We start from the raw sequence: 25245 nt of genomic DNA, 5'->3' as shown, positions 1-25245 counted from the left end.
AATCCTCTGAAAAAAAATGGTGGTGATATAGACCATGAACTGGCCTCTGTCCATGGAAAGAGTCCAAACAGATAAAAATAGAAACTCCCATATCTGCCATCAATGCACCAAAAGGGAGGCTGGTTGATCGCATTGCAAATATAGCAAAAATTTCAAAGTCCACATATTATGATTGGATCATTGCCTGTTGCATAAAATAATCATTGCCTTGGGTCATCATAGAGGCTTTTTCTGGATGTTGAAAAGTGCCAAGTTACGTAAAAGACTTGAGATCCTCTGACCTAGTGAACAGTTTTCATGCAAGTTAGAATTTTGTGGGCTTACATGTAAGCAAACCAAGAAAAGGGATGAGAGGCCTCATTTTTATCTTCATAACATCTATGTGTTTTTCTTTATTTTTGATATCTTACTTTATATTGTGGAGATATGGGGTGATACAGCCCATTTGACTTGAGTCCAAGATGATATTGCCAACTCCTAGACCCAAGTTTTATTTAGTGGTTGAATCTAACACAATCTAGCTCAGGATACATAAAAAGGCAATCAGAGCTGGCCCGGATGTAGAGTAGAATCACTACAAGGAAAAGGAAAATTGCCTAATTTGTCTTATCTTTGTGGCTATAAATTTATGTTAAATCTATTGTTGAAAACTGATTGTAAACATATGAAGAGATTCTACCTAAGAATGGAGGAGGAAAAAGCAGAATGAACTTGGAGAGAGAGATACTAGGTCCTGATTACGTTACTGAATTCTGTGCCTAAACCTAGCTATTTTGCAACTCTCCATTCAAGAGGGCCTCAAATTAGGTAAATTTGGATTGTAATTCTTTATTTCCAACCTAGTTTATTATGATTTTTGAGAAGCATTTTGAGAGTTTTCTTGAGAATTCCAAATATTAAGATTGCAAACAGTGTTAGCTATTTACTACTGCTCCTCAGTTCTGAGACCATCCCTCAGGGACTTTTTCATTCTACTGCTAGAAGTTTGCAAACTACATTTCCTGGAAACCTGTTTGTCAGTCATCTTCCTGTTAGTTTTGGCAAATATTGGGTGCTAGCAGGAGAGTAGAAGGCACAAAAGGGAAAAATAGGCTCTTCCTGCTTCCAGTTCCTTCCTCCTGTTCTGACAACCCAGGCAGATGCAACAGATCAACCTCCAGCAACTTTGACTTTCTCATTATCTGCCATTGGCTGTCAACTTTTCCTTTCAGCAGCTGGAGCATTGATATAATAGTGGCCGTAGAAGCAGCATAGAAAAGCTCAAGAGAGAGCACTACAAGAGAACATTAGAAAGGTCCTTGCCCCAAGTCACCACAGCAGCTCTGGAGACACTTTTCTTCTTTTGTAGCCTTGTTACTAGACCTATGAGATCAAAGAATTATTTGTATTATGTTGCCAAATGTTGGGGGAAACAACATGTTATGCAGCACTATTGTGGTAAGAATTCTTGCAACCTCCATAACTTATATAAATGCGCTCTATAAAATGTGCCTTTCTAGTTTTCCCTAATGGACAATGATTAATATACCAACTACCTCTGCCAACAGACACACAGTGGGAATTAGACAGCTTGATGATCTCCATGAGGCCATGAATGCTAATAGATACATGATTCTCCTAGAACAAATTGGCAAGTTACTGTCCAGGTGATTACTATCTAGGTGACAGTTCTCCACCTGCTAATGCCTGGGGGATATTCCCACTAAGTGACACATAGCTGTTTCCAAGTGAAGGCACTTACTTCTGATGACACCACCATTATTCCACCTCATTCTAAGTGATATAAATGACTTGTGTTAACCAAGAATCATACAGCCAGATGCTAGTGACTTACAGCTGAAACCCGAGCTATTCAGCAAGTAGAGATATGATGATCCAGGTTTAAAGCCAGCCTGGGCAGATAAATTGAGAGATTCTTATCTCCAATAAACCAGCAAAAAGTCAAAAGTGGAGGTGTGACTCAAGCACCAACTTTGAATGTAAAAGTAAAGCAAGAGTGTGAACTCTAGAGTTCAAGCCCTACTATGGGCTCTCTCTTCCTCTCTCTCTTTATTTCTCTATCTCTCTCTCATACACACACACAGAGAGAGAGAAAAAAATTATACAATATGTAGCTAGCTAGCTATTCCTGCAGATTCCACTTTCCCACTATTCTGATTATAAGCTGCACAACAACCTACCTTAAAGTTTAGTGGCACAAAATAAAGACTATTATTCTCTCAACTTCTGTGGGTCAGAAATTGGTTCTGGCTAAGCATAAATGGCTTTCCTCTGCTCTACAATATCTGAGGGCCTAGCTAGACGAGTGGAATGGGTAGGATTGACTTAAATGCTGAGATATTCTCAACTGCACATATTTACTCACAGGTCTAAAAGTCTGACTCCAACAGTCAGATTTACATGTGACCTCTCTATCATGGCGAAATAAGGAGACTGAGTCTATGCTTCTCCGAGATAATTAGCCCTTGATTGCCCCTGATTGTTTCCCTAGATGGTTTGCTTTTCTATTAGATTTAAATGTCCTCATCTGGTTTGCTTTGCTCACATAGAACACTTTTGTTAGGTTTGATTCCACACACCTTGTGTGGTTTTGGCATATATGTTTTGATAGCTGCATTAAGGGCTGCTGGTCTGTGAAACAAGAGCCCACCAAAAGTCTTCTGGCTCTACAATAAAGACTCATAATTTAGCCTCTTAAGTGGTGGCTTCTTTGTTTCTCAAGACTGAGTTTCTTTACAATGGCAGCCTAAAGATAGTCATACTTATTACTATATGACATGTTGGGGTGAGAGTGAATATTCAACAAAACAAAGCAGAAACATATGGCTCTCACCCCTGGGTATTACCCATATATTACCTATGGGGGCAATATATCACCCCCAACATCTTCTTTTTTGTGGTCCTACTCCCATTGTTATATCCCCACAGTACCGCTTTTATATTCAAGTATCATTATTCTTTATATTTTTCATCCTTTTAGACTTAGATTTCACATATGAATGTGATATCTGGCTTTTTTTGAGCTTGACTTATCTCAATCAACATAACGACCTCCAGTTCCAGCCATTTTCTTAAAAATGACAATTTCATTCTTCGTAATAGTGTTAAAACTGTTTTAAAACTATCAGAACACCACTCTCTGGGAAATGATGTACAAACACAGCCTTTCTTATTTAAGCATTGTGTTCTCACTGTGTCAGCAAAACTGTGATTTCTCCTTACTGGCTGTGGTGGTAGAAATCTCTAGGATAATCTAAGGATGACAAAGAACTGCTTTGTGTCCACATTCTTAGGTAGTTCAACTCCCCATGTAGAACCTTCTGTAAACATAGCTCCAGGCAAGGTAACATCCGAAACGCACATGGGGAAACTCCATTGTCTTTACAAGTGGTTATGACAGTTAAGCTGCTTCTCCACACTGCAACGTATTTCAAAATATCTTTCAAGGTCCACTCATCACATCCTCAAAATGATATCTACCACACAACATCATCAGATGATATCAAGAAAGCAAGCCCAAACTCACCATTCTCACTAGTTACTGGGAGACACTGATCCTTTGTGGCCTTTGAGGAATGATTATCACCAACCACAAGGCCTGGGAACCTCCTATAATCTCCAAAGTCACCTGTGAGTTATAGGGGAAAATAAAACCAACATCGTGGATGGGCTTTTAATTCTTCTGGGTACTTCTACCAAACGATACTGCTTAGATCACAATATGTCTCTCCTTCATCATATCCAGCTGGCCACAGTCTCTCCAAGAGGCAAAAGCGATTGGGCATAAGAGAAAATGAAGTTAAGATTATTTGCTGACTTCATACATGTTTCTATTAACATATGCTCCTAATATGATTACTGATCTCAATTCTAATTTAGTATCCCCTCTGTAAAACCTTCTGGCATGGTCATTAGGAATTTTGGATGGATAACCTTTGATCCCTCCTTTGTCTCTGAATTTCAGCTATTCTCAGGCCAAAGCTGTAACCATTGTATAGATACAGCGATTAAGAATTACCTCAAGGTGAATGGCATTGCCCCATTTGTTAGGAAATGGAAAGACCTGGAAAAAAATATATATTAAGTGAAGTAAGCCAGGCCCAAAGAAACATAGGCCCTATGGTTTCCCTTATTTGCAATAACTAGTATATGTCTGGGACAAGCAGGAAAGGTCAAAAGCTATGTACATATGACCAGATAAGATGATGTTAGGGGCTAGGAAGGTGGCTCAGTGGTAGAGCGCTTGCCTTGCATGCATGAGGCCCTGGGTTCGATTCCTCAACACCACATAAGCAAAAAGAAAAAAGCCAGAAGTGGCGCTGTGGCTCAAGTGGTAGAGCACTAGCTTTGAGCTGAAGAGCTGAGGGACAGCGCCCAGGCCCAGAGTTCAGGCCCCATGACCGGACCCAAAAGAAAAAAAAAAAAAGATGATGTTAAGCAAAATGAACCTCAAGATAGGGACACAAGTGATTTTTTTTTCTTTCTTGCTATTGTTCGTAACATATTTATAATATACCATGTGATTTTTTTGGTTTCAAAGTATGTTCCTCTCCCACGGTATAACCCCTGTTTTCACTGTATTTGATGTTGGTGCCCTGCATCTTGTATATACACTTCTGTAGCTTGGGGAGGGGAAGGAAAAAGACAAAATGCTTAAATAGGGATACAGGTTGACCCATTGTGACAATGATATGTACAATACACTATGTTGAAAAACAAACTTTACAATTTAGCAGGAGGAGAAGGGGAGAGTGGGGAATGTAGTTGGTTAGGTGGAAGGAAAGGGAGGATAGGGGAAAAACAAAGGAGGGGGTTACAATGTTTGATAGGAAATGTACTCATGACATTGCTCATGTAACTGTAACCCTGCTGTACAGTATTTTTACAATAAAATTTATATAAAAAAAGAATTACCTCAAGGTTTTGTGGCATGGACAGCATTGCAAATCTGACCCCAAACCACCAAAATTGTAAGAGCCAAATCTCCAGTTCTTACATGATCCCATTATTCATTACACTCTTAATTTGTTACAACAGATGATTATCTTTTCTTCTTCCTGTACTGTCTCCCCTCTGCACTAAACATGGTGGAGGCTGGACAGCTTCAGCAGTAGATGGAAAATAGCCAAAAGTCTAACTGATTTCCACTGGAGATGCTGAAGAAAGGTGTATTGCAGAGTCCAACATGATGGGGAAAAAAGAAATAAATGAGAAAAATAAAACACAACAGCTCTGTTCTAGGATAATATTTTGTTTATCGTGTTTTTCCTCCAAGGAGTGCAAATACCTTGCCCAAAAGAACGTACTGCTGTTTCTGATAAATTGCCAGAAATACTCCCTGCAAGACTCAGAAAAGAAGGTCTCTATTTGTTTCTACGGAAACCTCAGCCTGACACGAGGCACTTCATACTACAGCAATTTGCAGACACTAACTAGACCTGAGACTCACAAAATATGAGAGTGGGGGTGGGGGGAAGAAGGTATGTTAGAACTACAAAGAGGAGGCCACAGTGTTTCTTCCCTTTTGTAGTACTTAAATCTATTGTATCTTTTGAAATAATCACTTTTTAGTGCTAGAATTCTAATAGCTTTCTTCTTCCTTGCACAGAAATCTTTCTTCCTGGCTCTACTCCTGCTATTCCTGCCCCAACCAGACCTAACAAGAAGCTAGAGGCTTTGTGACTGCTCTTTTCGGTACCCATTTCAGGATACAGCAGGGCAAAGTTGGTCCTACCTGGTCATAGGTGCTATATACCTCTCTTTGGAGACACTCTCCCCATCTTTCACCTCAGCAGCTATTCCCTCCCTCATCCTAGCATAGCCACAGCTATTTCCACAGCTCGCTGCCCTTCCTGGGGCCCTATTGTCAGAAATGGCCTTCCCTGATCTTCTCTGATCTATCACTGCTCCAAATGGCATTGCTTCTTGCCACCCTACATGAGTATAGCTCAGAACCAGATGGGCATTAACTGGGGATATAGCTTCATTTGAACGTCCCTAGGCAAGAGAACTGGTTCCAACCCAATCTGAGCCATTTCTCTCCTCACTTCCTCAGAGCTATACTTAGTCCTGCTACCATCAAAACTAATTTTTTGCCAGGTGCATTTGGCTCATATTTGGAAGCCTAGCACCTCCAAAGGAAGAGCTGTTAGGAAAATCACAGTTCAAGGCCAATCAGAGCATAAAGTTAGCAAGACTCTATTTCAATGAACAAGCTGTGAATGATGGTGTATATCTACAGCATGAATTACACTGGAGGTGTAGATAGAAGGACCACAGCCTGAGAGTGACCCTGGATTAAATAAATAATAAATAAATAGTGAGATCCTATCAGGAAAAAGTAAAGCAAAGAGGGATGAGAGAGTGGATCAAATGGCAGAGCATCTGTCTTTGCTATTGTGAGATCTTGAGTTTGAGCCCCATTACTGCCCAACCACCAGAAAAGACTAATTATATATACCCTGCATATCTCTTCAGTCGCTCTCTTCTGTAGCTATCAATAGAATGAAAAATACATCAGAATTCACTTAATAATGGAAAGCATTCATTTCACTTTTGGAACATCGAGAACAAATACTGAGTCTGAAAACTTCTGAGAGCTGAAGGAAGTGCCATTGCTGGGGCTGACTGCTGGACGGTGACCATGGCTGAAAAGAGAAATGGATGCAGAAGTTGAATACTAGCCTTCCCTTTTATTATAAACTTTGTAATGCTGAGATTCTCCCAGGGTTTAAAACAGTGGATCTCAATTTTTAATATGTATCAGAATTACCCTAAGGGCTTGTGAGGGTTTTACCCTCAGAATTTCTCACTCAATAATCTTGAGTTGGGCTGAGATGTATTTATTTATTTTATTTATGCACTTCACATGGAATGCTGATACTTTTTATCTGAGGACCACATTTGGGGAACCATACATAGAGGCTTGGCATTTGAAGAAAAGAGCCTTCTTGCTCTTTGGAGCAAAGAGAGTCAATAGGTGAAGAGAAGAAAATGAGGTAGAGTCCTCCAGGAAAGCCAGAAAGGTGGCTATAAGCCCCTGTGTGAGCAGGATCGCCCAGCAGAATGGATATGTGGATGTGGTTTAGTCACCATGGCAATGGACTTGAATGTTCAGAGAAATATTAGTTATAGTGTCAACAAGGCTGGGATATTTCCAGAAAAGAAAGTCAGCCAGACCATCTGAGTTATGTGGCTTGATGGCTAATGTTTTGAAATACATAAAGTAAAATAGGCAGAAAAATAGGGGATGCAGAGTTTCCATGGAGTCAAAATTAACTGATAAAAGTGTTGACACCAACTTCTATTGCCCATGTTCAAAATATCAGAGACTGGAATTGCTCCTATGCACATTTCATTATTTGAACGATAACATGAGATTAGTCCAATTTAGTTCAGTGCATTTTCATAAAACACCTGCAAGATCAGAGGCTATTGACACAGATGAAAGCAACTGATCCCTGACTACTGCAGGCTGTACACTCTCTTGTCATTGAGGGGTCCTCTAACCCCAGGACTCATGGTTGACAGTGTAGTGCTATAGTTAAGAACATGGACTATGGCACCTAAAAGTCACATGTAAATCCTTGACTCTCTATAGCTCACCTGTTATGTGTTCCAATTGATTGGATTGATATCACTGAATTGCAATTTCCTCTTTAAAATGGGGTTAATAATTCACCCCTAACAAGCTGTTAAGCAATGGATGAGGAAATGTGTACCAGGACAAGCAAAATGAGAAGGCTTTCTTTCTTGGCTCCTGTCCTCTCTGTTGCCTATCCAACAGTGACATTTAAAACAGCAAAGGCAACAATTGTAGACCCATTCTCTACCTGATTGTCCCCTAGAATTTGAATGAATAAGACTATTAAAGGACAGACACAGACGGGTTTCATCATGAAGTCTGCATACATATGACCACCATTCTGAGTCCAGATGTTGCTTTGAAACTTGTGCCATATTTCTCCCTTGTTCCAGTCATCTTATCTTTCTTCTTCCCTTTATTTGAGAGTCCATGTTAGTTTCCTACTTTATCACCATGTCCTAGTATGTCTTGCTTTTTTCTTTTCCTTTACTTTTAGATGGGTTCTGTTTCAGTGTCCCCAGAAATAAATTGACTCATTCATTCCATATATGTCTTTTTTAGTGCTACTTTGCCTACCTGACCAGATTCCTAGATATTAGGAATCACTACTTCTATTTACACCTCAGAATAAAATAAGACTGGAAAGTACTCATGGATTTGGGTCAGATGAAATAGGAAAATTCATGTGATAGGGCATATGAATGAGCACAGGGAAGATGGGATATAACTATGCTAGAATAATATGACTTGCTCTGTCTTGTCTCCAGTCCTCTCTCCAAAGATTCTAGTACCTCTGGTACTAACTAGCTAGGTTACTAGATACAGTCAGTCCCTCCTTCCAAAGTTAGTGCTGAAATAATAACTATTTTGTACACTGCATGTTTTCAGTCTCGATATTAAACTTTGCTCTAAAAGATGCACAATTTCTAGACTGTAGTCATACTAAGTAAACATTGGTTGATTAAGATCAGCTAACTGAAAAAGTATCAGGGATGAATCCATCTGGTCATGAGGGATGAAAGTTTAATCTAAATATCCTTCACATAAAACCTGGGGGTCTAGGCCCCCTGAAGAAGGGGGCTACATAACTAAAAACTGCATCCCATTGAAAATAGGATTTCCTTTTTTCAGAGGCTTCTGGAAAAAGACTGATTAGCTACCTAGAAACTTGAAGTCAAGAAGCAGGATTTGAAGAAATCAGTTATCAAGCCATTGCAAATTCCAGACAAGAGAAAGATAGTTAAATTCAAATTGGTATCAGCAAATGTAAGGGAAGCAGGAAAATGTTTCTCTAGTGATATAACCAGAATAATTTATTAGCAAATTGAATGTATTAGCAAATAGATTCTGCAATGAAGAAGCTAAAGATTTTTGACTTGAGGATATTTAGCAATCTATATTCTTTTATTGAGGTGAAGATGTTTGATAGAGAAGAAGCTATGGAAGAAATCATGAGTTCTGTTTTGTAAATATTGATTTTGAGTAATTTGTTAAGTATGCAAACAGGAATTTGTAGCAGGTTGCTGAATTTAACATTCAAGTCTAGAGTTCAGAAAAAGATTCAGAGTTGTACACAAAATGTTTGAGTTTTCAGATGGTAGATAGTTATTAAAACTACAGGCTTAAAGGAGATGAGTAGAACATGGGATGTAATGACTGAACATTTATAGGTGGTCAACATTTATTGGTCTAAGAGATGGGTCCAAAGTTAGTGCAAGAGGCTGAGGATTAAGTACAGAATTGTCCGTGTTTTCCAGGAATCACAAACAGAAAGGAAATGCTTATTCTTTTTTGGAACATACCAGATAATTGCTAAGCATATTGGTTCAGAACTACCCAAGGCCACAATGTCATATCAAGTTATTAGTACTGATAATGAGAATACAAAAAATAAACTTCCAGGGCACCAGTCCATATTTTCAACTTATTGAGGCTTTAAATAAAGGTGTTTATATATATATATATATATATATATATATATATATATATATATATGTGAAATTAGAACTGAAACAATGAATAAGAACATAGAATCATCTATTTCATTAGATACCAGGACAAATGGAATTATCATTCATCATATAGCTTCTATACAACTCCACTGTATATTTGTAAGAGAGTAAAAGTAAAAAAGAAAAATTATTTCTTAGTTTTATTATGAAAATTTTAAAAAATTTTTGAAGTTGTGGACCCATTAAATGGTTGAAGAGACACCCAGGGATGCTAGATCACATATTGCAAACCACTTATCTATACAATGGTGACCGTGAAAATTAGATGGCAACTAGCTAAGAAAGAAGAATTAGGTAAGTAATGTATACTGCTTCAAGCTACAAGTCCAAAACATTGTGTGTCATCCTCCATGATTTCCTCTTCCTTCCCCAGACCTTAAGATGGGAAGATTTCTAAATCCTAGTGGATCTCAGACCCAGTATAATGAATCCCCAGACCCCTGTAGGTGCCTCAAACACACCGTACTGTTTTAAAATGTTAATATTTGAGCTATAGGGTTTAGTTCACCTGGATAATAGAACAGGTTTGAGCTGTGGCCACTTACAGTCTCTTCTTGTTTTCTAGGAAGGAGATTGATGGTGACATAGAAATCCTGCTCAGTCTTCAGCTGTCATTTCAGTTTCCATTGTCTCCAGCCTACTTCATTCTGCCAAGAGTCCACCGTGGGTTGAGAGGTAGAAATGGAAGTGACAGAAGTCTGTTTCCCCATGTTTATGATGGCAAGGTGGGAAGTACTCACTCCCGAGTCACAGAGTGCATGGATCCTTTTCCACAGACACACAGGGGGACAGTATAGCTCTTGTCATCCCCTGTGAGCCAGCATAAGGAACTTGGAATTTGACCGTGAATGAAATAGGGAGTCATTCCAAATTTTTAGCACTAAATGCACTATATGACTCAGAGCTTTAAAAAATACCCTGGCCATTGGGCTGGAAAGGTGGCTTATTGGTAGAGCACTTGCCTTGCATGTATGAGGCCCTAGGTTCGATTCCTCAGCACCACATAAGCAAGAAAAAGGAAAAGGAAGTGGTGCTGTGGCTCAAGTGGTAGAGCACTAGCCTTGAGCTGAAGAGCTGAGGGACAGCGCCCAGGCCCAGAATTCAGGCCCCACAACTGGACCAAAAAAAAAAAAAAAAGAAAGAAAGAAAGAAAAAAAAAGAAATATCATGTCTTACTTCTTTACTTCATTTAGCCATCTGCCCAAATATAACCCCAAGCAACCCACCTGAAGTAGCTCTTCCACATCCTGTACTCCTCTACTTTTTCTTCATAATTGCGGTCTTTGTATTTGCCAGAAGTTACTTGTGCATCTGTTTAAATCGAATGCTCTCCTCCTGAAAACCTGGACTGGGCTTTGTCCTCATTGTTTCCCTAGATCCTATAATAGCATCCATCCCAAAGATGACATTCAAACCTCAGATAAATGAGTAAACAAAACAATCCAGTCAATCCTGTTGGAGTCACTAAACTTGTTCCTAACACATAAAGCCATAAACACAAAGCCTTCCACTACAACATATTTACTGTGATGCAAAATTATCTCAGGGGTAAAAGAAAGAACAGACCCAGCCTAAAGTCTGAAGCCTACCCTCAATTTGGCCTTGGCTGGAGCCTATGTTTCATTTACAATTTCTGGCTCCACACACTTAGTTATTTTCTTTTCCTTGACCATCTTGTGTAACAGCATTTAATAGATTTCCAATTCAGTCTATGACCCAGAGACTCCATAATTGAAAGCCACATTGAAATATGCGTATATTCCTCTTAATCATCAAACAAGCGTTGTTGAAGTTTTTCACCTTATCCTCAATGCTGTAGTAGATTGAGAAAAATCACCCAAGTCTGGCCAAAGGTGATTCCAGAAGAAACTTGCTGATCAAAAATAACAAGTTCAGTATTCCATAGGACCGAGGCCAATGTTCTCACTATTTACAGCTTAATCTGGAGCTGCTCACTTATGGGCAAGCCATCATGTCTCCCTCATCTGTCAGGCTGTTCACTCGATGTCACCTCATTAGCCTCAATGCAAAACATGCTTTTCTAAGAAATTAGTGATGCTGAATGGACTGATGAGCCAAGAGCCACAACTGTCCATCAAAATGGAGGAACTGACAAAGAAATAACTGCTTTTGTCAGGAGATTGGACGGCAGGAAACCCTGAGAGAGTCTGATCCCTTAAGACCCTTGAAATTAACAATCTAGTTCATTGTGTGCTTCACCTCTAACAGCCACCCACTGCTCCTTGGCTCCCAGCTTTCTGTCTGGCACCTGCATATTTAAATTTATTGTAGACTGTTTACAACATAAGTGGGAAATTTATTAAATACTTACGCTGTACCAGGAAATGACATTATTTTCCTTACAGTTATATGTCTTACAATACTCCTAGGGGAAGGTGTTTTTATTATATCATTTCCACAGATAAGGAAGTACCTGGTCCAGGTACCTAGCTACCTAACCGGCCAGCACTGGACCATAACCTTCTAAAGGATTACCAATGTTAACAACAATTCCAGTCAAACTTTACCTTAATTGCTCTATGTTTTATCATCTTATTTGTACTTTATTTTATTGTAAAATCGATGTACAAAGGGGTTACATTTACATAAGTCAGTTACATAAGTGAGTATATTTCTCTCTGATCAGTGTCACCCTCTTCCTCATTTTCTCCCAGTTTTCCCCCTCACCACCAAATTGTATAGTTCATTCCCAACATAGTGGGTATCACTGCTGAGTTGGTTCACCCTTGTCCTACCATTGCTCTTTTTTACTCTTATAAAACAATTCTTCAACCGTGGTATTCATTTGGAAGAGAACACATCCCTCCAAACAAAAAGCCATGCTGAACTTTCAGTAAATCAGGTGTAATGGCCCAATTAATACTCAGGATGGGACTTACAGATTTTTGACTCTGGTTCTAATAATAGCAGGTCCTCAAGTAATTTAAACCTGCAATGCAGTATTGTTACCTGAAGACTATGCCATACAGGAGTTTTGTTTAGTTTGGTTTGTTATGTTTTGGGCTTATAGAATTTACCCATCTTATGTAATCAGAACTCTTGTGAATAACTCCTTATTTCTCCCTCTGGTTCTTAACCATAATAAGGCAAACAAACAGAAGAGTAGGAGGAAGCTTTCACAAATTCTGGATATATTTATCATCATAATTGTAGTGGTGTTCATGGGTGTATGCCTATGTCTAAGCTTATCATATTACATACATTAAATAAGGGTACTTTGGTGGACCAATTGTACTGTAATAGTTTTGTTAGGAAAATAGCATCACAGCCATTCATAAAAATGAAGAAACAAAGGAGGAAATGATAAGAAAAACAAAGACTCTCCCAGAAGGTGATCTGTCCAAAAGGGATCATGTGACACCCCATAGCCCAGGCGAAGTAGCCTGGGAGGACTGAGCAGTCAAGCTTTGGGCACAGGGCTGTGGGCTTGCCCTCTGCTACCTTAGCACCTAGACCCTCCTCTCAACACACCCAGATATCCCAAATGACCTCATTCAGGTGTACCTGGTTTGGGACACCAAATCAATCAAAGCCAAAGGGCAATATTCAAAAGGAATTACTTTTGTTATGATTTTGCACTTTTAAAATTTTATTTTATTGTAAAGTTGGTGTATGGGGGACCACAGTTACAGGAGTAAGGCAATGAGTACATTTCTTGTCGAACATTTTTACCCTTTCCTTTGTTGTTCTCCCATTTTTAAATTAAAAATTAACATAATATGAATGAAACTGTTCTGAAAACTGCTCCAATCCAATTACTCTTAACAGAACACTTTTCCCCGTTCCCTTCTTTCTACCTATTTTGCCTGGTTGTCATTGTAGTGTCTACTAAGTTTCTAGCCCTTTATTTTACTAGATTCTACTATAAACTTGCTATTCTGTTTTAGAGTCCTCAAAACACTACCTTAATGTTTTTGTGGGGTTTTTGGCATACATTATGTTACAGCCCTAGATAGAATCTTTAAGCAAACCTCCAAAGGGTTGATAGTGAAGCTGATTTTCTTTAAAACATTTTTCTATAATCCTATCACACACACACACACACACACACACACACACACACACACACACACACAATGGAGAGTTTATAGTACACCAGACTATTCAATTGTTCGACACTTGTTAAATCATTTAATCTTCAAAGAATAGTTCCATCACTAACACACACACACACACACACACACACACACACACACACACACACACACACACACACACACACACACACACACAGGAGACATACATAGGTTATTAGTAAACCCATTCGCTAACCCAAGGCCACCAGGCAGTTGAGAGAGAAATGTGACAATGACTGAAAGATCATCTTCAGTTCCTCACTTTTGTAACAAACTTATCTATGCACCTGTGCAGCTCTGTCCTGGAATGATCACCTTAGAGAAAAGTCATAGAACCTAAAATGGTAGAGATAAGCAACATGAATATATTTAGACCTCTTACTATTCCCACAATGCTTCCCAAAAGACTTTTTCCTACTTCCAACTTCACCGACAATGAACAATCATGTCAATAAGACCATATACTGGCCCACTTCCAGTTCTATTATCATAAATTTCCATGTTACTTAACAGCTTCCAAAGGGCTTATACAAGTATTTTACATTAACAATTTTTTGACTACTAAAAGATGGCATTTTGCAATCAACTCTTTCTAATTATATATATATATATATATATATATTTTTTTTTTTGTTTTTGTTGTTGTTGTTGTTGTTCGTATTCATGATACATTAAACTACTGTGTTCTTCTGAGGCTATACATCTGAACAAGCCTTTTATATCCTGTGTTCTTTTCCCATAACTTGTCAGGCTTGATGTATGAACAGTTTCTAAGTAGGTAGTCCATTTTCTTCTCAATATTTTATACTCAGTGGTTTCATTAGAATCTACATGTCATGTAGTGTCTGTTACTCTGTTGAATCTAAAAATAGACAGCATGGTCTTTTCATATTTAGGTAGTTTTTGATACTTATGGAGTGTTTTTTAGAAAAATAGGAATAATATTGTAGATGTCATACAGTAGATGACAGGACAAAAAAAAGTACCTCAGAACAACAGAATAGACTGATTCTGTTGTTAAACTAGAATATACATGCTAACTAGACTATGTTATCATGTATTAATTATATACTATATCATATATTCATTAAATATTATGTATCTTATGTATCTAATATATTATAAATAAAAATAAATACATAAATTATGCTACATCTTACATATTATACATTACATATATATTATATATAAATATATACAATATATATATAGAATATATATTTTGTGTTTGTCAGCCCTCAGAGTAATTTTGTAAAACAGTATTTAGTAGACACAAAAAAAATCTTTTGTGTTTATTTTTTTAATGCAATGATATGATTGGATAAGGGTTGAGTTCTAGGAAAAGATGAAGGAGAACAAACTCACAGATTCATTAAGTTTTTCTCCCACACCAACCCCAAATACGCAGCACTTTACTGTCTGGGGCTTTCAGGGGATTAAGTGGAGAAGGACTAAACAGTGATTAACGTTATTTGTTATTCTTAACCCCTGGCCCTCTTAGAAAGCTTGGAAGGGTGCCCTGACTCCCCAGGCCCCAAAGATGTCTACGGGTCTAGGCTACCAGCATGCTTGTGGTTTGGGGTTTGTTCCATTTTCATTGTGAGCTGAACTTCCAACAATCCCCTGGACCCAGGTGGCTACTCTTGATTTATTCTGGCTGTAAAACAACAGGCCGAGGCAGCAGAATGAAAGCAAAGGCAGTGGCACACTAATGCCAGGCTTGGGATATTTTCCTCATAAGGAATAGAGCTCAGAGTAGAGCTGGCCAGCTTCCAGTGAAGCGGTTGAGGACAGTTAGTTGATTCACTTGTAAGATTTGTGGGCATGTATGGATTCTCTAGACTGTTAGATTAGCTCTTCTCTGTGTAGAGTGCTCATTATGGGATGATGTTAAAATGCCTCAAAGAGAAGTTATTCCCATACCCATCTCCTTTTCTGACTTCTAAGGTCTTTCTTACATCTTGCCACTGCCAGAATTGTGTATTTTCTTCATTATCTTTCTAATTTCCCCCACCAAATGCACCCACGAAGAGAAGAAAAATCTGTGTCCTCTGAATCTTCCTAGTGCCGCCATTTCTCACGGTTCCAAGCATTTCACTGCATTTTTCACTCAGGACAGATGCCTCATCCCCATCCATGCTCTCCTTAATAGCTATCAGTGATATAGGGCGTTCAGGTCTGGCTCTGTCATCTTGGCCACATGGTGGATGGTAGGGTCTGACATCTTGTCTTCATGGTGGGGGAAGGTGAAGCCCCCCTCCCAGGTGATGGGTATGCCTGATTAGCTGATAGGTTACTAAACTTGTCAATCCAGCACCTGGGACTGGGAGTTTCCTGTGAACCTGCCCCCTGACCTGACCTTATTTAGGCCTGACCAGGTTAGGGGCTAATTATGCCATGCCACATGCCTCCATGCTCCTGTCCTGTCTCCTGTCTCCTGGCTCTACTCTGGTCATCATGATTTCCAAATTCAGTTCTCCATTGGAGCTGTATTGGTTTGTTGGTATTGGTTTTGTTCTTTCTCTCCTCTCTGGCCTAGATGGAAGTTTCCTCACAGTGTTAAGTGTATTTGTTGAGTATTGGTCTTTGAGACAGGAGTCCACCATGCAGTCGCCAGCTTTTTAATAAAGACTCCAAGATTTTACTTCTCAAAATGTGGTTTCTTTCTCACCTTACAACATAAGGCCTCAGGGCAGTTCATTCACCACTTGGGAGTCCATTGCACCTGTGCTTGGCCTGTGGGTGTCAGCAAAGCTCTTTTTCATAACTACTACAACACATGTATGCCTGTAACTTTAAAATTCCAAATACTTCCCACCCTAGGGCCCCCAAAACAAATACTATTCATTCTTAAGCCTATATTCAGAAAAAGTACTTTTCTTGTCCCTTTTCTTTGGGGGAAGGGTGAGTTGCAGTACTGGAACCTTGCTAAGAAAGTGCGATGCTTCTAGTTAGGGTCTTGTGCTTATATTGTCTGTGCTTGCGTCAAATTCTGATTCTCTTATTTCCCACTCTCAAATTAACTGAATGTGAACACAGACCTGTGCCACCACATCCTGTGCAGAAGAGGTATTTTTCCAATCAAAATACCATTAAACAGGGTCTTGGTGATTCATGCTAAAACCCTTGCTACTCAGGAAACTGAGCTCTGAGGATCATTGTTTGAAGCCAGCCTGGGCAGACAAGCTCAAGAGTCCTTTATCTCTAGTTGGTTAGCAAAAAGCTGAAAGTGGAGCTGTGGCTCAAGTGATGGAGTGTCAGCTTTGAGCAAAATAGGCAAATGACTGCATGAGGTCCTGAATTCAATCCCCAGGCCTGGCGCGCGCGCACACACACACACACACACACACACACACACACACACACACACAAAACACACACACACACACACACACACACACACACATCATTACATATCAAAATGCGGATCTGAGAATCCTATAGACCTGCTTAACACTGGCTATTTTACCTAAATCCCTCTGTCCAACTTATCTTTAAGATCCTTCAATTCTGAAATCAATATATTATGAAATAATTTTACTAATTACCCAGTTGTGAAATATTTAGATGTCACAATGTTGTCATGTTTTGAAAAAAAGCATCTCTCGAACTAACTTGGTAGGACATGTGATACATGCCAGAGATCTGTGTCCAGTCAGCCAATTCATTCTTTCTAAAGGTTAATAGCTTATAAATAACAGAGATGACTATTTCTGAATCTTTTTAAAACAGCAAGGGCCTTCATTTTCAAATCTACTCAGATAGTACAAAAAAATCATTGCGAGAGAATCTAGCAATAGAGAATCAAAGAGGAAAAAAAAGAAACAAAGCCCACACATTTGCTATCTGAACTCAACACAAATGAAACAGAATTTTAATAAATCATATATAGCTTTATTACACACAAAGCCTTCTGATATCTTCTTTCTTCTGATTTTGTCTTGTTGCATTTATTAAAGGAATACCCATTAAAAATCAGCCCGTCCTTCAGATACTACATCAGTAACAATTGGGTACCTTTGGTACATTATATCTACAAAGGAGGTTATCATTTGAGAAGACTGGATAAAACATATTTAAGAATACACTGTCATTGTAACTAAACAATAAAAAAACCAAAAACAAATATGGGTTAAATATGACACATTGACTTTATAATCTTCTAATGAGTTCAATAATATGGTTGTAAGCATTGCTTCCATAAGTAGCTTTGGATAAATCTATGTATTCATTGCATTCAAGTTTAACAAGTTACTAAGAAATCGTAAACAATAAAATGAAAGGAATGATGTTACACATTCCTGAGAAATGGAAATGTAGAATGCTATATCAAAATAGCTAAAATATTATGCAATTAATATTAAACAAATTAAGAATTCTAAACATACAGAAGCTCATTGTATCTCATATAGTTTCCATTGTTTAATGCATGCATTTAATTTTATTCTTACCATAAAACTTGTCAGTTTCAAGTGGGACTTGAAGCAATCCCAAAGTTCACTAGGAAAATTAAACCAAGATGATATATAATGAATTTCAGTGGCCAGAGACTGGGAATGCTCCAGGGCCATGGATTCCAGTTTGCTACAGAATATTATTAAAACTTCAGAAATTTTGTAATCAAGTTGAGTATGCACTGATAGCTGAATTCAGTGGAAAAATTAATTCTGAGTGGCTATCTGAAATGAAAATACAAAACATCAAGTGTAAAAGAAAATTCTGTTGACTAAATAAATATAACTAAATACTAACCTGCTTTAAAATACATAATAGGGCTGGGATGTTGGCTCAGTGGTAGAGTGCTTGCCTTGCATGCATGAGGACATAGGTTGGATTCCTCAATTCCACATAAGCAGAAAAAAGCTGGAAGTGGCTCTGTGGTTCAAGTGGTAGGGCACTAGCCTTGAGCTGAAGAGCTGAGGGACAGCACCCAGGCCCCAAGTTCAGCCTCCATGACCGACCAAAAAATAAAAAATAAAAATAAAATACATAATAAAATTAATACATTAAATTACATCCACTATTTGGCTTTGCAAGATTTTCAATTTAATAAAAGAAATAATGAAAGGGAAAATATAGGCAATGCAGCTTAAAAATGCACAAGCTCTCTATTTGGCCCTTATTTCTGTTATAATGATAAATTAATTAATTGAATCAGCATAGAATTAACTTAATCCTCAATTAGCAAGTAAATTGAGAAAATTATTTGCAACAATGTACGGACTAACATATAAATTGCTAATACTCTAAATAAATTAAAATTCCAAAAGAAAAAGTGAGGGAAATCTGTAAGCTGAGAAGCCACAAGAATCTAATAACTCACGCTTTCCCACTGAATAATATATACACTGAGACAATAAGGCCCAGCTCTTCTGGTGACACCCTACTCTCCTCTTTCTCATTGTCATCATTTCCTGATATAGGCAGTTATTAGCTCTCCCAATTACTCTCTGGTTCAAGTCCTAACCGAATTCATTCTTAGGGCTTTACTATTTAGTAACACCAGAATCCTTCACTTCCTCACTAAACTATTTCTTCAGAAAAAACATCCTGCTACTTCAGGTCACAAAGTCACCCAAAGACAACCTTGATTTCCTATTGAAATACTTCCTCAAAAGTCTGTAATGGAAATTCTGTCATTTCCAAAAAGAGACTGTAAACATCCCTCATCGCACCTGTCCTTCCAAATCATGACAAGTAATGTACCCATGTTCCTCTAGTTCCAGGCCTCTGTTTCCATTATTCTCCTCATCCAACTTGCTCACTCCCTTGCATTCATAGCCTGTCACTCCCTTTAGAATCTCTAAACTCCCACAATGCTCCATCAGACCTCCTGGCCAAACTGCAACTACAGATGAACCAAACTTCCATTCTTCATGACTGTATATAGCCAAGCAATATTTTCTTATTTCACACTCCCAAAAGAACTGTGTTTGAACACTGGCCTGTGTCACTACCACATCCTGTGCAGAAGATGTGCAGAAAAGCATGTCAGTATTAACATAAATGATAAGCAACTAACTACAAATGACTACAACTGCCTGACAACCTATGTGGTACGTGTGTATATGTGTGTGCACGTGCATGTGTATTAAATTCAATATATTGTGCATGTTAGATAAGCACTCTACCACTTAAGGTATTCTACCAGCACTGTTGGATTCATTATATTTTATTTTGAGACTGGATCTCACTACCTTTGCCCTAGATGGCCTACAGCTTGTGATCTTTTGCCTCTCTTATCTTCTGACTTGCTGGGGTTTCAGGCAGGACCACTATATATATATATATATATATATATATATATATATATATATATATGTATATATATATATGCAGTTCTAGGGCTTGTACTCAGGGCCTCATGCTGTACTTTAACTTTTTCACTTAAGGCTGGCACTCTACCACTTGAACCACAACTCTTTCAGCTTTTTGCTGATTAATTAGAAATAAGCACCTCATGTACTTGTCTGTCCAAACTGGCTTCAAACCACATTCCACAGATCTTGGCCTCCTTAAAGCTGATATTACAGGCAATTCATTGTGCTAGCTATTTTTAAAATTATCTTTAAGTAGTTGTACAAAAGGGTTTCAATTCACCATGTCAATTTATGATGACAATGAATCCTGACCCCAGAGTTTCTTTTTCAATATATATGTATATATATATATATATATATTTTTTTTTTTACTTTTATTTTTTGTCGGTCATGGGGCTTGAACTCTGGGCTTGGGTGCTGTCCATGCACTCTTCAGCTCAAGGCAAGCTCTCTACTGCTTGAGCCACAGCACCATTGCCAGTTTCCTGGTGGTTTATTGGAGATAAGAGTTTCACTGACTTTCCTGCTTGGGCTGGCTTTGAACCATGATCCTCAGATCTCAGCCTCCTGAGTAGCTAGGATTATAGGCCTGAACCACTAGCGCCCAGCTAATAAATATTTTTTTATTGTAAAGACACTGTACAGAGGAGTTACAGATACATAAGTAAGGTAATGAGTACATTTCCTATCGGGCATGGTTACCCCCTCCTTTGTTTTTCCCTTACTATCCCTTTCCTCTGCACCTCCCCAACTCACCCCCCCCCAAAATTGTAAAGTTCATTTTCAACAATGTCTTGTACATCTCGTTGTTACAATGGGTCAACCTGCATCCTTGTTTCAACATTTTATTAGTTCTCTTCCCCTCCCCAAATTGGAAAAATGTATATACAAGATGCAGGGCACCAGAATCAAATACAGTGAAAACAAGAGTTATAACATGGGTGAAGAACATGCAACAGAAACAAGAAGCGGGGTGCTGGTGGCTCATGCCTGTAATCTTAGCTACTCGGGGCGGCTGAGATCTGAGGATCCCTGTTCAAAGCCAGCCCAGGCAAGAAACTCCATGAGACTCTTATCGCCAATCAACCTCTAGAAAACAGGAGTGGTACTATGGCTCAAGTGGTTGAGCGTGCTCAGAGCACAGGGACAGTGCCCAATCCCAGAGCTCAAGCCCCACGACCGCCAAAAAAAAAAGAAACAAGAACCGCCAAAAAAAAAAAAGAAACAAGAAAATCACATAGTACTTTATAAGTACATTAAAAACAACAGCAGCAAAGAGTTTCTTAAATTGCTTTTCCAATATCTTCATTATTCCCAATTATTGAGCTAGTCAGTCAGCCTCCTTTAGGTGTTCACCAACTTGCTTCAAATTGAGAATACTTCCTCTACCCTACAGTAATGTCTCCTACCCACCTTCAATTTTGTAACCCTTCTTTTGAACATCTGACACCATGAGGAAGTGCCACTTCAGCCAGTCATCTGTTCTATTGATATTTCACCCACATAACCCGGCCACTTCCACATCTTGTGTAACTATATCTTGTATCCTCTACATCTTGTATCTGCAGTCTCTCCTCTCCATTGCCAATCAAACATTTTCTAGTCTTCCCCCCCTTTAAATACATCCATTTCACTTACTATAACCCTGTTGCCATTCCCTTTCCATACTAAAAGTATTCTCTAAGATTTAGCTATACAGTTTGCCTGCAGTTACTTGCCTCCTATAGGTACTTCAAGTTATTTCCATCTGGGGTCTGTTGCTATCACTCCAAAATGCATCTTGAATGTTATCAATCATCTGAGTATTGTTAAATTTGGTGAATGCTTTTCAGTCAGTCTATTTTAATTTTTCCATTCAACATGTTTCCATTCAATACTTCCTGTGAACACATTCTTTCCTTGGCTTCCCTAATTCCACATATCTCAGCCTTTCCTCCATATCCCTCACTGCTTTGCTATTTTCCTAGCTTCACTTCTTGTACCTGATTAAAATGTTGGAGCTTTTTCAGGCTGTAGCCCAGGTTTTTTCACTTTTTTACTCTATGCTTCTTCCTGCACTATTTCATCTTCTACAATTTGAAATATCCATATACTAGTAGATAGACTTATGTAATTAATATCACCGTCTTAAACCTCTGATATGGATTCTAGACATAGTTCTTCAATGGACTGATTTCTTACATCAAATTCAGCGTCTTCAGATCTAAGCTTCAATCTCTTCTCTCAAGTTTGCTCTTCCATCTGTATTCCCATCACATCACAACCACCCATACCATCAGCCATGATATATATTCATATATATATGTATATATATATATATATATATATATATATATATACAATATCTAACATCAGGTTCTCCTTTTGTTCACTTTCCAGAGATTTTCAGATACTCCTAACAAACAGCTTTTATTCTCACATTTGTTTTGCATCTATAACTGAACACACACTACCATTGTCCTTCCTATTTAAAAATACTTCAAGTATGTTCTGTCTCACCTTCTTCAAACTGTTCTCTGCAATGACCAGATTAGCCTTTTTCACCTCTAAAATACCACCTTCATACTAAAAATCCCTTCAGCTGTTTCTACCTATTATTTTGAATAACGCTGCTGCCCTCTTCGCCTCTTCAGCTCTGGTTTGCCCTTGTGTCCCTCTGCACCTGTCAGCATTTATCTCAGTGGTGTCTCAACTCCTTCAGCAAGGCACTTCTGCTCTCTCTGTGCATCATACAATCACCCCTCTACCTGGGGTCCTCTTCCCTGCACCTGCTCCTACTCATCTTTTAAGGAGCAGATGGAGCATCACTAGCTTAAGGACGCCTCCATGCACTCCCAAGACTAAGACAGCTTTGCCTCCTTCATCTTCCTTAGAATTTGTTTTGCTTGTGTCCCAGCATCATGCTCACAATTCAATGATTGTTTAACCTTTGATTATATGCTGCTAATTTTAATGATGCTTTACCTCTAATTTCTTTAATTGATGACTTTATCATCAGTCTAGTACAAACCCCACTTGAAGCATCTTAGAAGGAGAGTTTCAGTAAGATAGCATATCCTTGAGCAAAGAACACACCATGGCCCCAAGTGGACCTTCAAGAGCTCACACAAAACTTCTGAATGATTTCTACTAGATGTCCCAGATTGTCAGTTCTTTTTTTTAATTGTGAAAATACTGTACAGAGAGGTTACAATTACATGGGCAAGATAATGAGTACATTTCTTATCAAGCATTGTAGCCTCCTCCTTTGTTTCCCCTTCCCATCCCTTCCCACCCTCCCCCCGCCCCCAATCCTCCCCACCCCACCCCCACCAAAGTTGTAAAGTTCGTTTTCGACATAACGACTTGTACATCTCATTGTTGCAATGGGTCCACCCGTATCCCTATTTAAACGATTTGTTTTTCCCCTTCCCCTCCACAAATTATACCGACATGAAATACAGTGAAAGCAGGGGTTATACTGTGGGGGAGGGACATACAAAGCAACAAAGAAATAATCTTATTTGTTAGAAACAATCACATGAAAGAAAAAAAAACATTTGAATACATATATTGTCAGTTCTTATGCACAAATCTTCTGAATTATTTCTATTAGATGTCCCAGATTGTCAGTTCTATAAGAACAAATAGTGACTCTGTCATTTCCTTCCTTTATCTCATGTCCAGCATAGTATCTAGCTCACAGGAGGCTCAAACTTGTATTGCTTGAATTAGCATACCTTCACCAAAAATCCTCTAGACAAATCTTGTGTGTGCATGGGGGGTGGTATACCAGGCCTGATGCTTGAACTCAGAGCCTGGGCACAACCCATGAGCTTCTTTTGCTCCAGGCTAGTGCTCTACCACTTGAGCCACAGCTCTGGTTTCTTCCAGCTTTTTAATTGGAAATAAGGGTATCATGAACTTTCCTCACCCAGTTGACTTCAAACCATAATCCTCACATCTCAACCTCTTTAGTTTGGATTACAGGAGTGAGCCACCAGCAACCAACTTCACACAAATCTTAATTATCTCAAATACTGTCAAGAGTTCAGTGAAATGTATCCATTGGTACACTAGTCTTGCAAATACAATTTGCCATAATCCTTTTATAAAATAATTTTACACAATATTCCTAGTGTTACTTTTGAAGTAGTAATTTCACTCTGAAGAAGTAAGCTTTAGGATCCACACAAGAACTTGTGCACAGATGTTTCTTGTCTCATTTATTTGTAATGCTGAAAAATTATGAGCAACATAAATATCCAGTAGTCGCTATGTAAATTAAAACTTGCCATCAAAGTAGAATATTATTTCACTATTTTAATTACATGTACAAAGGGTTTGCAATAAGTTTGGACATTGTTCATTCCCCCATGTTTGCGATTAATCAGCATACAAAATTTATCTAAAGAACATGTATTCAACTATGTAAAACAGAATAAATATATATGAAAATAATAATATTGTAAGACAATAAAAGAACTATCCATTATTAACAATGAGAGTAATATTAGCACTGGGTATTTCTTGACCCTTCACTACGTTGGAGCATTGTTATGATTTACTCATATTGGTTTATTTGACACTTATAACGACATTATCAGGCTTTAAAACATAGAAAATAAGCCTTGAAATGGTTGGAAAATTAGCCATAAATCACCAAGGATGTCCAAAATGTAGAGTCAGTATAGTTTAACTAATAAAATCATTTAATAATAGTTATGCCATTTCTTGGTATTATGATTATAGGACATTCTTGGGGTTTTTTCTGTTTATCAAATAAAACTTTGACCTATAGAAAGAAAAATCTCACCTATGAACTCTAGTGGACATAATTTAAATTAATTTCTTCTCAGCTATCAATTTAATAAGAGGTTATTTTTGAGGTTATTATTATATGTTAAAGCAATCTTAAAAGCACAAATGTGAACTATGAACATGTACGTATTTCAAGAGCCTACTGCTCTGCCTTCCAGTGACAATTTTAAGAGCTGTCAAGGCTACTCAGTTGGTTTAGAAAATGTAACTGTAAGCATGGTGTTGGAAAATCTTAGGTGAATCTTTCTGTTATGCAGTCATATTCACTAGTGAATAGCCCTCGGGAAAGGTGATCATATTCTTTCAATCAAACTATGCCCATAGAAGTAGAGGACCATACAGAATCTGAAACAATTGTGTTGTTGCCTCATTTTTGTATTTTATTAGTATTTGTAAATGTAGCAGGCCACTGAGTTTCCTCTAGCACATGT

Source organism: Dipodomys merriami, unplaced genomic scaffold (genome assembly GCF_024711535.1).
Source record: "Dipodomys merriami isolate MVZ:Mamm:240054 unplaced genomic scaffold, mDipMer1.0.p SCAF_14, whole genome shotgun sequence".
NCBI classification, from domain to species: Eukaryota; Metazoa; Chordata; class Mammalia; order Rodentia; family Heteromyidae; genus Dipodomys; species Dipodomys merriami.
The sequence above is the reverse complement of the archived record's forward strand: the minus strand, read 5'-3'. Positions refer to the sequence as shown.